Below are 12,587 nucleotides of genomic sequence, written 5' to 3' on the forward strand. Positions count from 1 at the left end.
TTCTCAACAGACCCCCTCTTCTTCGGGGGCAGTTACTTCTCTGAGCCCAGCCCCTCTCACGACGGTGGCGGCTCTTCCTGACTGTACTGGACGGCCGAGGGGCAAGTTTGACTCCATCGTCCGGCCGTCGGGGCTTCCATCGCAAGTTTCAGCGGCGGACCTCGATATGACCCGTTTTCTTTTAGGGCCTTTGGCCACTGTTTTTCCGCCAGAAAACCGGCCCATATATGACCCGCCGGAGGGTTGTGTGGGCATCCATCTGCACTCGGTGGCCTTTGGCTTCCGAGTGCACCCTTCTCCATTTCTCTCTCTCTTTTATCGTCACTACAACCTAGTTCCAGGTTAGTTGGTCCCTAACTCGCACCGCCTTCTCGCCTGCTTTATTAATTTGTGTCACTGGTGGCTCTACGAACCGGACTTAGACCTTTTCCGGTATCTATTCACCGTGAACAAGGTCGGCTTGCACTCCCCGGGCTTCGTCCAGGTCGCCGCTCGTCCTAGGCGTCAACTGTTTGAGGGTCTTCCAGATTCTATAAAGGACTGGAAGCCCTTTTTCTTCTTTGTCCGTCCTTCTTTTACCTCCTTTACCTTTCCCACTCTGTGGTTGGCTGCTCTTTTCAAACCGTGCTCCCGGCGCGCCGTCTTCACCCAAGACGCGGTCCAGGGTGCCGAGTTCCTGAAGAGCTGGGGACCTTACTCCGTCAAGTATTGGTCTCGAGTCCGGGCTATGGCGAAATGGGGCCTTCTGCCAGCCGGCGCGGCCACCATAGGTAGTCCTTCCGTGATCTCTTTTTTCTTTATCTTTCTTGCATGATCCGACTGCTAATGCTTGTTTTCTTTTCCGTAGGTCCCTACGACTCTGACTCCACCAGCTCAGACGAAGCCGAGGCCCCGACACCAAAGATGGCTGATCATGTAGAAAAGACGAGGCGCCGGTTGTCTCAGCGCACGTCAGGTGCCGCCGCGGCTTCTTCGTCTCTCCCTTCTCCAGCTTCGAGGTCTGACTCCACCACCGCCGAGGAACGTGGTGGATCTGACGCCGTCCCCGGCTGCCTCTCCTTCCAGGCAACCGCCTCTGCCCCCATCTGAGAGCCCGAGCTCCAAACGCCCTTTGGAGCAGTCCGATACACCTCCGCCCAAGAAGATCCGTCTGGGCCTGGAACTTGAAGAGACTGCCCAGATTTGGCGGGGCGACTACTCGGTCCAGAACTGGGCCGAACACGTTTTCCTTCCCAAGGATTTGGAGGCGGCGAACAAGATGCAGGATGAGTACATCTTGGAGGCCTCTCTACGCCAGTCCTACCAGGTAAGTTCTCTTGCTGACCTTCTTTATTGCTCCCTTTTCTCCTAAATTTCCTTCTGACGCTGCTTCTTTTCCCTCTTCGTAGAACCTCACTTTCCAGCTGTAGCTGAGGAAGCGGATGCGGGCACTCAAGACCACCATGCATTCCATCGTCGTTCGTCTACGCCAGTCGGAGGAGCTTCGCCTGGAAGAGTAGTCGGTCTACACCAAGGAGCTGCTAAGGGTCACCCGCCAGTGGGAAACAGAGCAAGACAAGGCCATCGCTGCTGCTGCCTCGGTTGCCAACGTTGTTGCTAAGTACAAGAACTCGGCTACCTTCGAGGCGGATGTGAAGGCGGCGGTTGAGGGTCGTCGAGAGGAGCTGGCGAAGGAGTGGCTGGCGACTCCAGAGAGCGATGACTATCTGCTAGATCTGGGCGAGCGTAATTACCGCCTGGGCTACCGCGAAGCTCATATGGAAATCTATGCCCTCTTCTTGGCCCGCGACTCGTCCTTCACTCCGGGGGGCTGGGGCCTCAAGCCGGTGCTTGATCCTTTGCCAGTCGCTGAGACATCTGTGGCGACTGCTGACCCTGCAGCTCTTTCGGTAGCGACTGTTGATCCGGCAGCTCCTTCTGTGGCAAGTCCAGTGACTTAGACGGAACAGCCTCCTCCGGCAGAAGATCCTTCACCTGTTCCTCCAGCTGGACCATCGGCGGAGGAACAAGTGGAGGAAGTCAATGTTGATACCCCTTCCCCCATAATCTAGGGCTTTTGTAACTTTTCTCCCTTTTTGTAAGGGTTGGCCTTCCTCTCGGGCTTTTATTGAATGAAACATTTCCTTTTCTTCTTCCATGCAATTTTATTTATGCTTTTCAACTGCTCTTGTTCCCTATCTTTCCTTGCCGAGTTCCTTAGTCAAGGCGGCTCCTCTGGGCGCCTTCTCAAAAATCGACTAAGGGTCTGGGCTTCTCTATTTCTTCGTCGAGGCGACTCCTCTGGCTTTTTCTTGGAAACGACTAAGGGTCTGGGCCCTTGTTTCCTTTCTCTTTTCTCGCCGAGTCCCTCAGTCGAGGCGACTCCTCTGGCTTTTCTTAGGAAACGACTAAGGGTCTGGGCCCTTGTTTCCTTTCTCTTTTCTCGCCGAGTCCCTCAGTCGAGGCGACTCCTCTGGCTTTTTCTTGGAAACGATTAAGGATCTGGGCCCTTGTTTCCTTTCTCTTTTCTCGCTGAGTCCCTCAGTCGAGGCGACTCCTTTGCCTTTTTCTTGAAAACGACTAAGGGTCTGGGCCCTTGTTTCCTTTCTCTTTTCTCGCCGAGTCCCTCAGTCGAGGCGACTCCTCTGGATTTTTCTTGGAAACGACTAAGGGTCTGGGCCCTTGTTTCCTTTCTCTTTTCTCGCTGAGTCCCTCAGTTGAGGTGACTCCTCTGGTTTTTTTTAGGAAACGACTAAGGATCTAGGCCCTTGTTTCCTTTCTCTTTTCTCGCTGAGTCCCTCAGTCGAGGCAACTCCTCTGGCTTTTTCTTGGAAACGACTAAGGGTCTGGGCCCTTGTTTCCTTTCTCTTTTCTCACCGAGTCCCTCAGTCGAGGCGACTCCTTTGGCTTTTTCTTGGAAACGACTAAGGGTATGGGCCATTGTTTCCTTTTTCTTTTCTCGACACCGCTACCGGGATGCGAAGGATGATAGCACTTTTATTCAAGATTTAAGCTTCAGGTGGGTACATAGGCTAACCTTTTAAGGCTTCAAACTTACTAATAGAATTTCTTTAAGTGGATCACATTCCAGATTCGGTCGACGAGCTTCCCTTCCAGCGTCTCCAGTTTATATGTACCGGCCTGAACCACCACGGCAATGCGATAAGGTCCTTCCCACTTAACCGCGAACTTCCCACCTTCCGTGGGCTGGCTTGCCTGCCGGTCTCATAGCACGAGGTCGCCGACCTGAAAGGTCCGCGGGCGAATCCTCCGATCCCGATATCTCTTTACGGCCTGTTGATATTCCACCATTCGGGCATACGCGGCCTCTCTCCGTTCCTCCAAGAAGTTCTTCTCGATCCTGAGGCTTCCTTCATTCCCTTCATCCGAATAGTTGCGAACTCGGTGGGTGGGCTCAACAACTTCTATTGGAACTTTTGCTTCGAAGCCATACGCTAGGGAAAACGGGCTCTCGCCAATCGCCCGTCTCTGTGTGGTACGATAGGCCCATAGTACTCGGTCGAGCTCGTCCACCCAATTTCCTCCAATGTCTTCTAGCTTCTTCCAAATTCTGTCTACTATCGTTCGATTCACGTTCTCGACTTGACCGTTGGCTTGTGGGTAAGCGACGAACACCTTGGTGTGATGTATACTATGTCGACGACAGAAGTCGGCGAAGGGCTGGCAGTCGAACTGTCGGCCGTTATCACTAACTATATGCTCAGGCAGTCCGAAGCGACAGATCACCTTCTTCCACATAAAACGTCAACACTGGTATTCGGTAATGGTGGCCAGCAGTTCGGCCTTGACCCATTTAGTGAAGTAGTCGATGGCTACAACACAGAATTTCAAACGTCCGGGGGCGACTGACAGTGGGCCCAGCAAGTCGATGCCCCATTTTGCAAACGGGATGGCCGTGGTGACTGCCGTGTAGAAAGTGGCGGGCCGAGTATCTTTTCGAGCGAATGCCTGGCAAACCACACACTTGGCTATCCATTCGATGCAGTATCTCATCATGGTGGGCCAATAGTATCGTTGGACGACTAACTTCCGGGCGAGAGTGTGGGCACCTTGATGGGCAGCACAGATCCCGCGGTGGGCCTCATCCATTATCTTCTCCGCCTCGGGCCTGAGAAGACATCTAAGGAGGGGGCTTCCGAATGACCGCTTGTACAATTGTCCGTCGACAATCTCAAATGACGGGGCTTTGCGGCGGACCCTTGAGGCGACTCCTGGATCTTCCGGCAATTCCCCTTTTTCCTTGTATGGCCGGATGTCTTCGATCCAGAACATCTCAGGATTCTTCTCCCGATCCCATTCCTCAACTGCCACCTGCTAAACCTCTAAGGTCGTTTCTTCTATGCTGGGTCGAACTAGTTCTTCTTTTTGGCAAATCCTGACGAGGTGGTCTAGCACACCTTCTAGGGCGATCTTGGATAGTATGTCGGCTTCTGTATTATCCGCTCGCGAAATATACTCTATCTCGTACATTTCAAATCCTTTTAACAATTCCAGCGCTTTTCCTCTATACTGGGCCATCCGAGCGTTCTTAGCTTCACATGCCCCGGATATCTGACCGGCCACTAGGCGAGAGTCAATCTTGATCCGTAGGCGTCCTACGCCCAGTGTCTTGGCGAGTCGTAGGCCACCCAGCACGGCCTCATACTCGGCCTCGTTGTAAGACGCTGAGAACAGGTAACTTAAAGCATAGTAAAGCCGGAATCCCTCCGGTGTAATTAACATGATTCCGCCGCCACAATGTTGGCGACTGGCTGCTCCATCTGCATGCATCTCCCACCATTCGCCCAAATTATCTTCCGAGGTATCCCCTTCGTCACTTTTCCTGGCGGTGCACTCGACCAAGAAATCGGCTAGGGCTTGCCCCTTAATTGATGGGCGAGGTTGGTACTCGATTCCGTACTGAGTTAACTCTACTGCCCATTTCACAAGTCGGCCCGATGACGTGGGATTTTGCAATACGCTTCTTAGGGGTTGATCAGTCAAAACCCGAACGGTATGGGCTTGAAAGTAAGGTGCCAGCTTGTGCACGGTGATCACCAGGGCATAGACGATCTTCTCTAGGGGCGTGTACCGCGCCTCGGCGGCTTTCAGAGAACGGCTCACGTAATATACCGGGTGCTGGGCACGCTCTTCTTCTCGGACGGGTACTGAGCTTACCGCCCTAGGGGAGGCTGCCAAGTATAAGAATAATGGTTCTCCGACCTGAGGGGTGGACAGCACCGGCGGGGTAGAAAGATATTTCTTTAACTCTTCGAATGACTGCTGACATTCGGCCGTCCACACAAAACCTTCTTTCTTCTTCATGGCTTCAAAAAACGGCACGGTCTTATCCGCCGCTTTGCTTAAGAAGCGGCTGAGGGCAACCAGTCGACCAGTCAGCCGTTGCAAATCCTTAACGGTGCTGGGGGCTGCATGTCTATGATGGCCTGTACTTTCTCTGGGTTGGGCTCGATGCCCCTCTTGGTCACCATATATCCTAAGAATTTTCCACCTTGCACTGCAAAGGCACACTTTTTTGGGTTAAGTCGGAGATTGTACTTAAGCATCACCTGGAAGCAATCGGCCAGATCCCCCGCATGGCTGGTTTCTTCTCGACTTTTAACCAGCATGTCGTCCACGTAGGCCACCATGGATTTTCCCAATAGGTCTTGGAACAGTCGGGAGACCATCCGGGTGTATGTAGCCCCTGCGTTTTTTAGCCCGAAGGGCATGACCCGGTAACAGTACACCCCATCCGGCGTTAGAAACGCGGTCTTCTCCTCATCCGCTTGATGCATGAAGATCTGATGATACCTCCGGAAAGCATCCATAAAACTCAACAAGGCCGACCCCGCCGTCTTGTTGACTAGTTGATCGATCCGGGGTAAGGGAAACGGATCCTTCGGATAGGCCTTGTTGAGGTTAGTGTAATCCACGCACATTCGCCAGGCCGGGGGTTTAGGTACAAGTACCACGTTCGCCAACCATTCTGGGTATTTGACTTCTCGGATATGACCTGCGGCCAGTAGTATGCTTACTTCTTTTTTCACAAACTCTCTCCTATCGTTAGCCAAGTAGCGCTTCTTTTGTATGACCGACCGGTGGTCGAGGTCTACGGCAAGTCGGTGAGCAATGATAGATCGGTCGAACCTCGGCATATCCTCTGGCCCCCAAGCGAAGACCAACCGATTCTCTCGAAGCACTTTTATGATTCCCTCGCGTATCTCCTCCGGGAGACCGACGCCAATCCGAACCCGCCTTTTCGGCTGTCCGGGGTCGATCTCGATTTCTTCCAACTCCACGGCCGGCTCGGGACAGGGTATCATTGCCTTCATCAAAGGTTTTTCGGTGATCTCATGGACTTGCATCTCGCGCTTGCCCATGCCCCTGCAGGCTTGCAGGTAGCAATCGCGAGCGACTCTCCTGTCGCAGCGTACCGTGCCTATCCCACTTGGTGTGTGAAACTTTAAGCAGAGGTGCTCGATCGAGATCAATGCTCCCAGATCTTCTAGTCCCGGCCGTCCGAGTATGGGGTTATGCGAGCAGGTCAAATTGACCACAATGAATTTCATGTCCAACTTCTGCACGTCGGGATAACTGCCGATTTCTACCGGTAGAATGATGGATCCTTCCGCTTCCACCGAATCGCCCGTGAAGCCGGCGAGTGGTGTTTTGACCGAATTCAATTGCTCTCGGCTTAGTCCCATCTTGGTGAAGGTTTCAAGGTATAGCACGTTGACACTGCTCCCGGTATCCACCAGGATCCGTCGAACGACCACCCCATTCACATCCATTGCGATGACTAGGGCGTCGCGATGCGGCGTCTCTCCTGTAGGCAGATCCTTGTCGGTGAACGTGATGGGCTCTCGGCAAGTCTTCTTTGAACCTTCTTCTCGCCCGTACACTGTCCCTACATACAACTGTCGGGCCCAAGCTTTTCTAGTGTTTGCCGAGTTGCCTCTTTCTGGTCCGCCGATTATCATGTTAATGACCAGCTTCTGCCGCCATTGGGCCTCGTCTTCCTCGGTCGCAGGCTGCTTTCCGCGACTATTTTCAGCTGCTACTGCAGGGTCACCGTCTTCCCGGGCCGCCAACCTTCTTCGCCACTGGTTAGGAGGCGGGGTTCCTTGCTGAATGATTCCCTCCATGATTTTCTTCAGGTAGTAGCATTCTTCCGTACTGTGAGTGTAGGGTTTGTGGTAACGACAGTATTTAGATATCTTACCTGGTTCTTCGTTCACCGCGCGCTCCTCAATCGGTGGAGGCGGTGGAGGTGCGACTGCTTGTACCTCGTGCACCGGATGTTGAGGAGTCGGCCTATACGGATGGATGATGGGCCTATCGTAGGGGCGCCTGGTTTCAAGTCGCCTAGGCGCTTCCAGGCGTCTCTCCTTAGCCTCTGCGCGGGTTCTCTTTCCGCTGGCGGATCCTCCAACCTCGCACTGTCTCTTGTGCTTCATGACCTGCTCCGGGTTAGCTCGTTTATTAGCCATATGTATGGCTTCTGCTTAGGTGGCCGGTCGGTTGTCACGTAGGTCGCGATACAGTTGCCCGGACCGTAAAGATTCGATGAAGAAGGTGAGAGCAGTCTAGTCCTCGACCTCCTCGATAGACTGGATTTCCTTTTGCCACCAGGCCAAGTGGTTTTAAGGGATTCACCCTCCTCTTGATGAACGTCCCCCAGATGGGTCAGATCCTTTTGTGGCTTGATGTTAGCCGCGTAGTGACTCATGAAGCGGTCGGCCAGCTCTTCAAAGTTGCGTATCGATCCTGGGGGCAGAGCTACCAACCATCTTTGCGCCGGTCCTTTTAGTGTCGGTAGGAAATCGCTACACATGACAGGATCCCAGACCCCTAGTACCTGCATCTTAGCCTGATAACTCAAAAGGTGCTCTCGCGGATCACCGGATCCGTCAAAGGTGGCCTGTTCTGGGAACTTGAAGTCGCCGGGTACTTTGTAAGACATGATCTTGGAGGAAAAAGGCAAAGCGGTGAGCAACGTTCGCCCAGGGGATTTGGTCCTTCCTTCCATTTGCTCCTTCAGATTTCGCACCTCTCGGGCCAGTTGAGCCACATCCTCGTCATTTTGCGTGTGATTCCTGGTGGATTCTGTGCTTTCGCCGGCCTCTGATTCAGCCGGTTGGTCATTGTTACGTCATGGCGGCTTGGACCGTCGCGCCCGAGTCCTAGTTCTTCTAGTACGAGCTCTTTCTCGGACAGCCTCCCGATTTTGTGGTCCCACCGGTACGCGACTGAGCTCTCTCTCTCCCAGTCGTTCTCTCACGGATCGGCGCGCGGTATCTGGTCTGAGCCTGGAATGGACTGATCGTACTGGTACACTCTCCGCTCGTCGATCTCCTTGCCTGCCTTCCCTGGATCTTTGGGGCGGTTGTTGATTGTGGGGCGGCGGCCGTGAGGCCGATCGTTCTCCCATTCCTCGATTTTCTGCGGCGATAGCCCGCCCGAGGGCTCGGATTTGTTCGGGAGTGAACGGCATCAGGGCTGGCGGCCAGTTCAAGTGTGCCGACTCATTTTCTTGACTAGAGCTGTCAAAACGGGCCAGCCCGGCCTATACACATATGACAAATACATAAAAAATTAGATTTTAGTTTTGGGTGAAGTGCCAAATAGCACCATGAACCAATAACGAAATTAGGGCTGGGCAAATCGATTCGGGTTATCCGATCCAATTCGAACCAAACCAAACCAAATCGGTTCGGTTTCTACCCGAAAGACCGATCGGTCCTAGTTTAGGTGAAACCGATCCGTTTTCTGTTTTTTTTTTTTTTTAAATATTAATTAATAGATATATATTATATTAAATGTTTAAGGTGAGGATTGAACCCTTACTCATTTGATTATAAACTAAGAGCTTTACCCACTAAGCTATACCCACATTCATGTCTATATTCACATTTGTATGCTAATAAGGGTATACATTTTTCATTAAATATTGCACACTTCAAATGTAATGAATAAAATTATCCGTACTACATTCTTGTTAGACTAAAATACCATTATACCGTTATTACACCGTTGCTATTTAATTCTAAAGTTTCATAATTCTATCATTATTATCACACACACACACACACACACACACACACACACACACACACACACACACACACACACACACACACACACACACACACACACACACACACACACATATATATATATATATATATATATATATATATATATATATATATATATATATATATATAATTAACTATGATACCTGTTTCCTATTCTTTAATTATCATTTTATTAAAATCATTATATAATTACTTTAATTGTTGATTATATTTTAATTAAATTTCTATGTATATAAATATTATAACAATTAATAATTTTAACTCCTCAAGTCCTCAAATCTCAACTCCAAGTTGTAAGTCCAAACATTTGGTGTTTTAGTAATTTTTATTTTTCAAATATTAACTATAGATGAATGATTTTTCATTTTGTCATCAACAAAATACTTCAAGTGGCACTTCAAGTGAGCCAACTGAATAACCGGTCAGGCAAAAAAAGAAACGTTCAAATAGTAGACTTTCACCTAAACCGAACCGAACTTTTCAAACCGAAACCGAAACCGAAACCGAACTATATTTTAAACCGAATGGTTTAATTTTTTTAAAACCGAAAAACCGAAACCGAAAAAAATCGAACCGAAACCCGAAGTGCCCAGCCCTAAACGAAATGTCATGCCGCACCCTAATCTTACATAAATGATTATTTGATTCACAAACCAAAAAAAATTATTCGCCTAGCTTTTTTTACAGGTTTCTTTGTTGCCTTGGTGACATGGCTCCGGTTATAATCTGATGTGGAAGCTATTTTAACATTTCTTACTAATTTGGCTTATTTATGACCTAACTCAGTGTGTCAAGCAAAGGGTCCGCTTTACCGCGGCTGCTGAATCGGCCTGGGGCTCACCTTCACATTCACGATCTTCGGCGCCTTCTGACCGTACTTGGGAATCTCCGCCGCAGTTCGCGGTTTCTGCCACTTCAAGGCTCCTACAATCACCAGGGAGAGGACGGTTCCGTTAATGTGATGTTACCGGAGTCGCGGACGGTTCCGTCGGCGAAAGGATCGGAGCCGAAGCCGGAGAAATCGATGTCGAAGTCGAAATCGTCCAAGGCAGGGAAGGAGGAGTCCACATTGGCGTAGCACTCACAGAGCCAATAGTCGCGGAACCAGGGAGAGGAGCGGATGAGGTCCCACCACTGGTCGGAGAAGTCCTCCACCGCGCGATACGACGACGACACGAAGATCGGAGCGTTTGGATTGAGCGTAGAGGTCGCCATTTTGGGATTGGAGAATATGTGTTGAGAGAAAAATGAAGGAAGGTTTTAGCTGGTAAGATAGTATTGAAAATGAGAGTTTTTTTTTTTTACCCAGGAAGATGAACAAGAACCAGAAGTTCTGGCTGGTATGGTGCAGAATAACATACACACTCAGAATGCAGACGCTGAGGAGGAGGACTACCAGTGGGGGGGCCCAATGTGCGAATTCGCTATCCCTGGGCGCAGAACACCACCGTCCTCGTCGTCGGGCTACCAGCCACGTCGGCTGCATCGTTGTCCGGAATATGATTTAAATTAAACTGTTGAAATGGCTGCCACATATACAAAACAAAACACGTGTCTGCCAAATCACCTCCACATCACCAAGTTATTACCTATAACTTGAAGGTTACCTGTAAAAAAAGCTAGGCGAATAATTTTTTTTTGGTTTGTGAATCAAATAATCACTTATGTAAGATTAGGGTGCGGCATGACATTTCGTTATTGGTTCATGGTGCTATTTGGCACTTCACCCTTTAGTTTTTAATATGTAATTATAATTTATTTAATTTATATTTAATACTAATATATTTTACATGTAATATTTTTTATTTGTAATTAAAATATATACTATTAAGTTATAAAGTTTATAAAATATATAATTTATTACTTTATGTAGTTTATATAATAAATAAACTTTAAATTACTATTTATATTACGATACAATTAATTGTATTAATTAATATAGATATATAGATATATATTTAGTAATGCTTGTGAATGATGTAAATAGATATATAATTATATTAAATATTTAACATGTGTTCTTAGTGTAATTGGTTTTAATAGTAATAATTTGATAACTTAAGTAAAAGGTCAAAAGTTCAAGTCTTGTTAGCAACAATCTTTTTAAATATTAATAAAATACCCAATTATACAATACATTTGGAAGTGGGGTGGGTGGGGATACGGGTTATACGGGCCGGCCCGTGTAACCCACGGGCCAACCCGTATAACCCGTATCCCCCACGGGTTACACGGGACGGGTTGGAAACGGGACGGGCTGGAAATCCTCCAACCCAGCCCGTGTAAAATACGGGTTAAACGGGCCCAACCCAACGGGTTGGACCCGTTTTGACAGCTCTACTCTTGACTTTGGGCGTTTCGCTGATTCAATTGCTCTCTCAGGTCGACTTCTGGAGCATTATTGCGGTTATTCGCCTGGCTCCGTCCTTCCGACATGCTGCGAAGCTCTTTTCCCTCTGCGATATCCTTGTTTGTCCTGTGCACTCGTTCTGCTCAGAAAAGCACGCGGCTCTTTGTTTCGATCCCCACGGACGGCGCCAGTGTTGGTTTTTGGGTTTTGGGGCCTAGGGAGGTCTAACACAACCTTAGTTGGTGGATACACCTTTCAACAAAGCTACTAAAAATAGAATATAACAAGAAGTAGTAGTGAACGTCTCTCTCTATTCTCTAGGCATGGACTCGTCCAGTTTACAAGGGTGGAGGGGCCTTTATATAGCAGACCCTTCCTTCAGCCGAGTTAATGTTCATTGAAGGCCGCCTTCAAGGCTAATTATACCTTGGGGCCGTTGGGTGCCGTTACCGGGTCGGCCAACGGCTCCTTGGGATTTCCTAACGGCTCGCTTAGGCGAGCCCTTTGAATGCTGCAATGAATGCTTCTCAACGGCTCTAAGCCGAGTCTCCTCCTTAGCCTGGGCCTGGGCCGACTCTTAGGCTCGGCCCAGGCCTCTTCTGGGTTTTATTACTGACCTTTATTCTCACTTTTTGGGTCGTTACTTACCCCTTCTGAGCTCTTCTCCATCCTGGGCCTCTTCTCTTGGGCCTGCCTTCTTGGGCCGGGGTCCTCACCCCATCAGTTATTGTTATTGTTATTGTTATTGTTATTGTTATTGTTATTATTATTATTATTATTATTATTGTTATTGTTATTATTATTATTATTATATGTATACCCTTTTGGTCATTTTACATGTTAACCGCTAATCTAAACCGCTAATTTTACCAAATATCTTTTTTACAAATCACTGATACAATCCGCTGGTCAAACCCGCTAATATAATTTGCTATTTGCTAACCGCTAACGCTAATCGCTAACCGCTGATTTTCAAACAAGGCCTTAATATATTAAAAATAAATTTTTATTTATAGTTCACGTTGCAATGTCGAACTTGATTCACAGTATAATTTGTCTCGATTATAAGAAAGTAGGCCGAATCAGTGAAGAAAGTGGATGATAAATATTGTTAGATAATCCACGAGAAAACAATTAAAGCCCACTAGTAATGAACC

The 12,587-nt window shown here is 48.8% G+C and overlaps 1 pseudogene; it reads right to left on the minus strand.

Moving 5' to 3' along the window:
- Positions 1-9,821: 9,821 nt before the first annotated feature.
- Positions 9,822-10,366, minus strand: LOC109173586 (annotated as a pseudogene).
- Between the last annotated feature and the right edge of the window lie 2,221 nt (positions 10,367-12,587).

Source organism: Ipomoea nil, unplaced genomic scaffold (genome assembly GCF_001879475.1).
Source record: "Ipomoea nil cultivar Tokyo-kokei standard unplaced genomic scaffold, Asagao_1.1 scaffold0482, whole genome shotgun sequence".
Classification (NCBI taxonomy): domain Eukaryota; kingdom Viridiplantae; phylum Streptophyta; class Magnoliopsida; order Solanales; family Convolvulaceae; genus Ipomoea; species Ipomoea nil.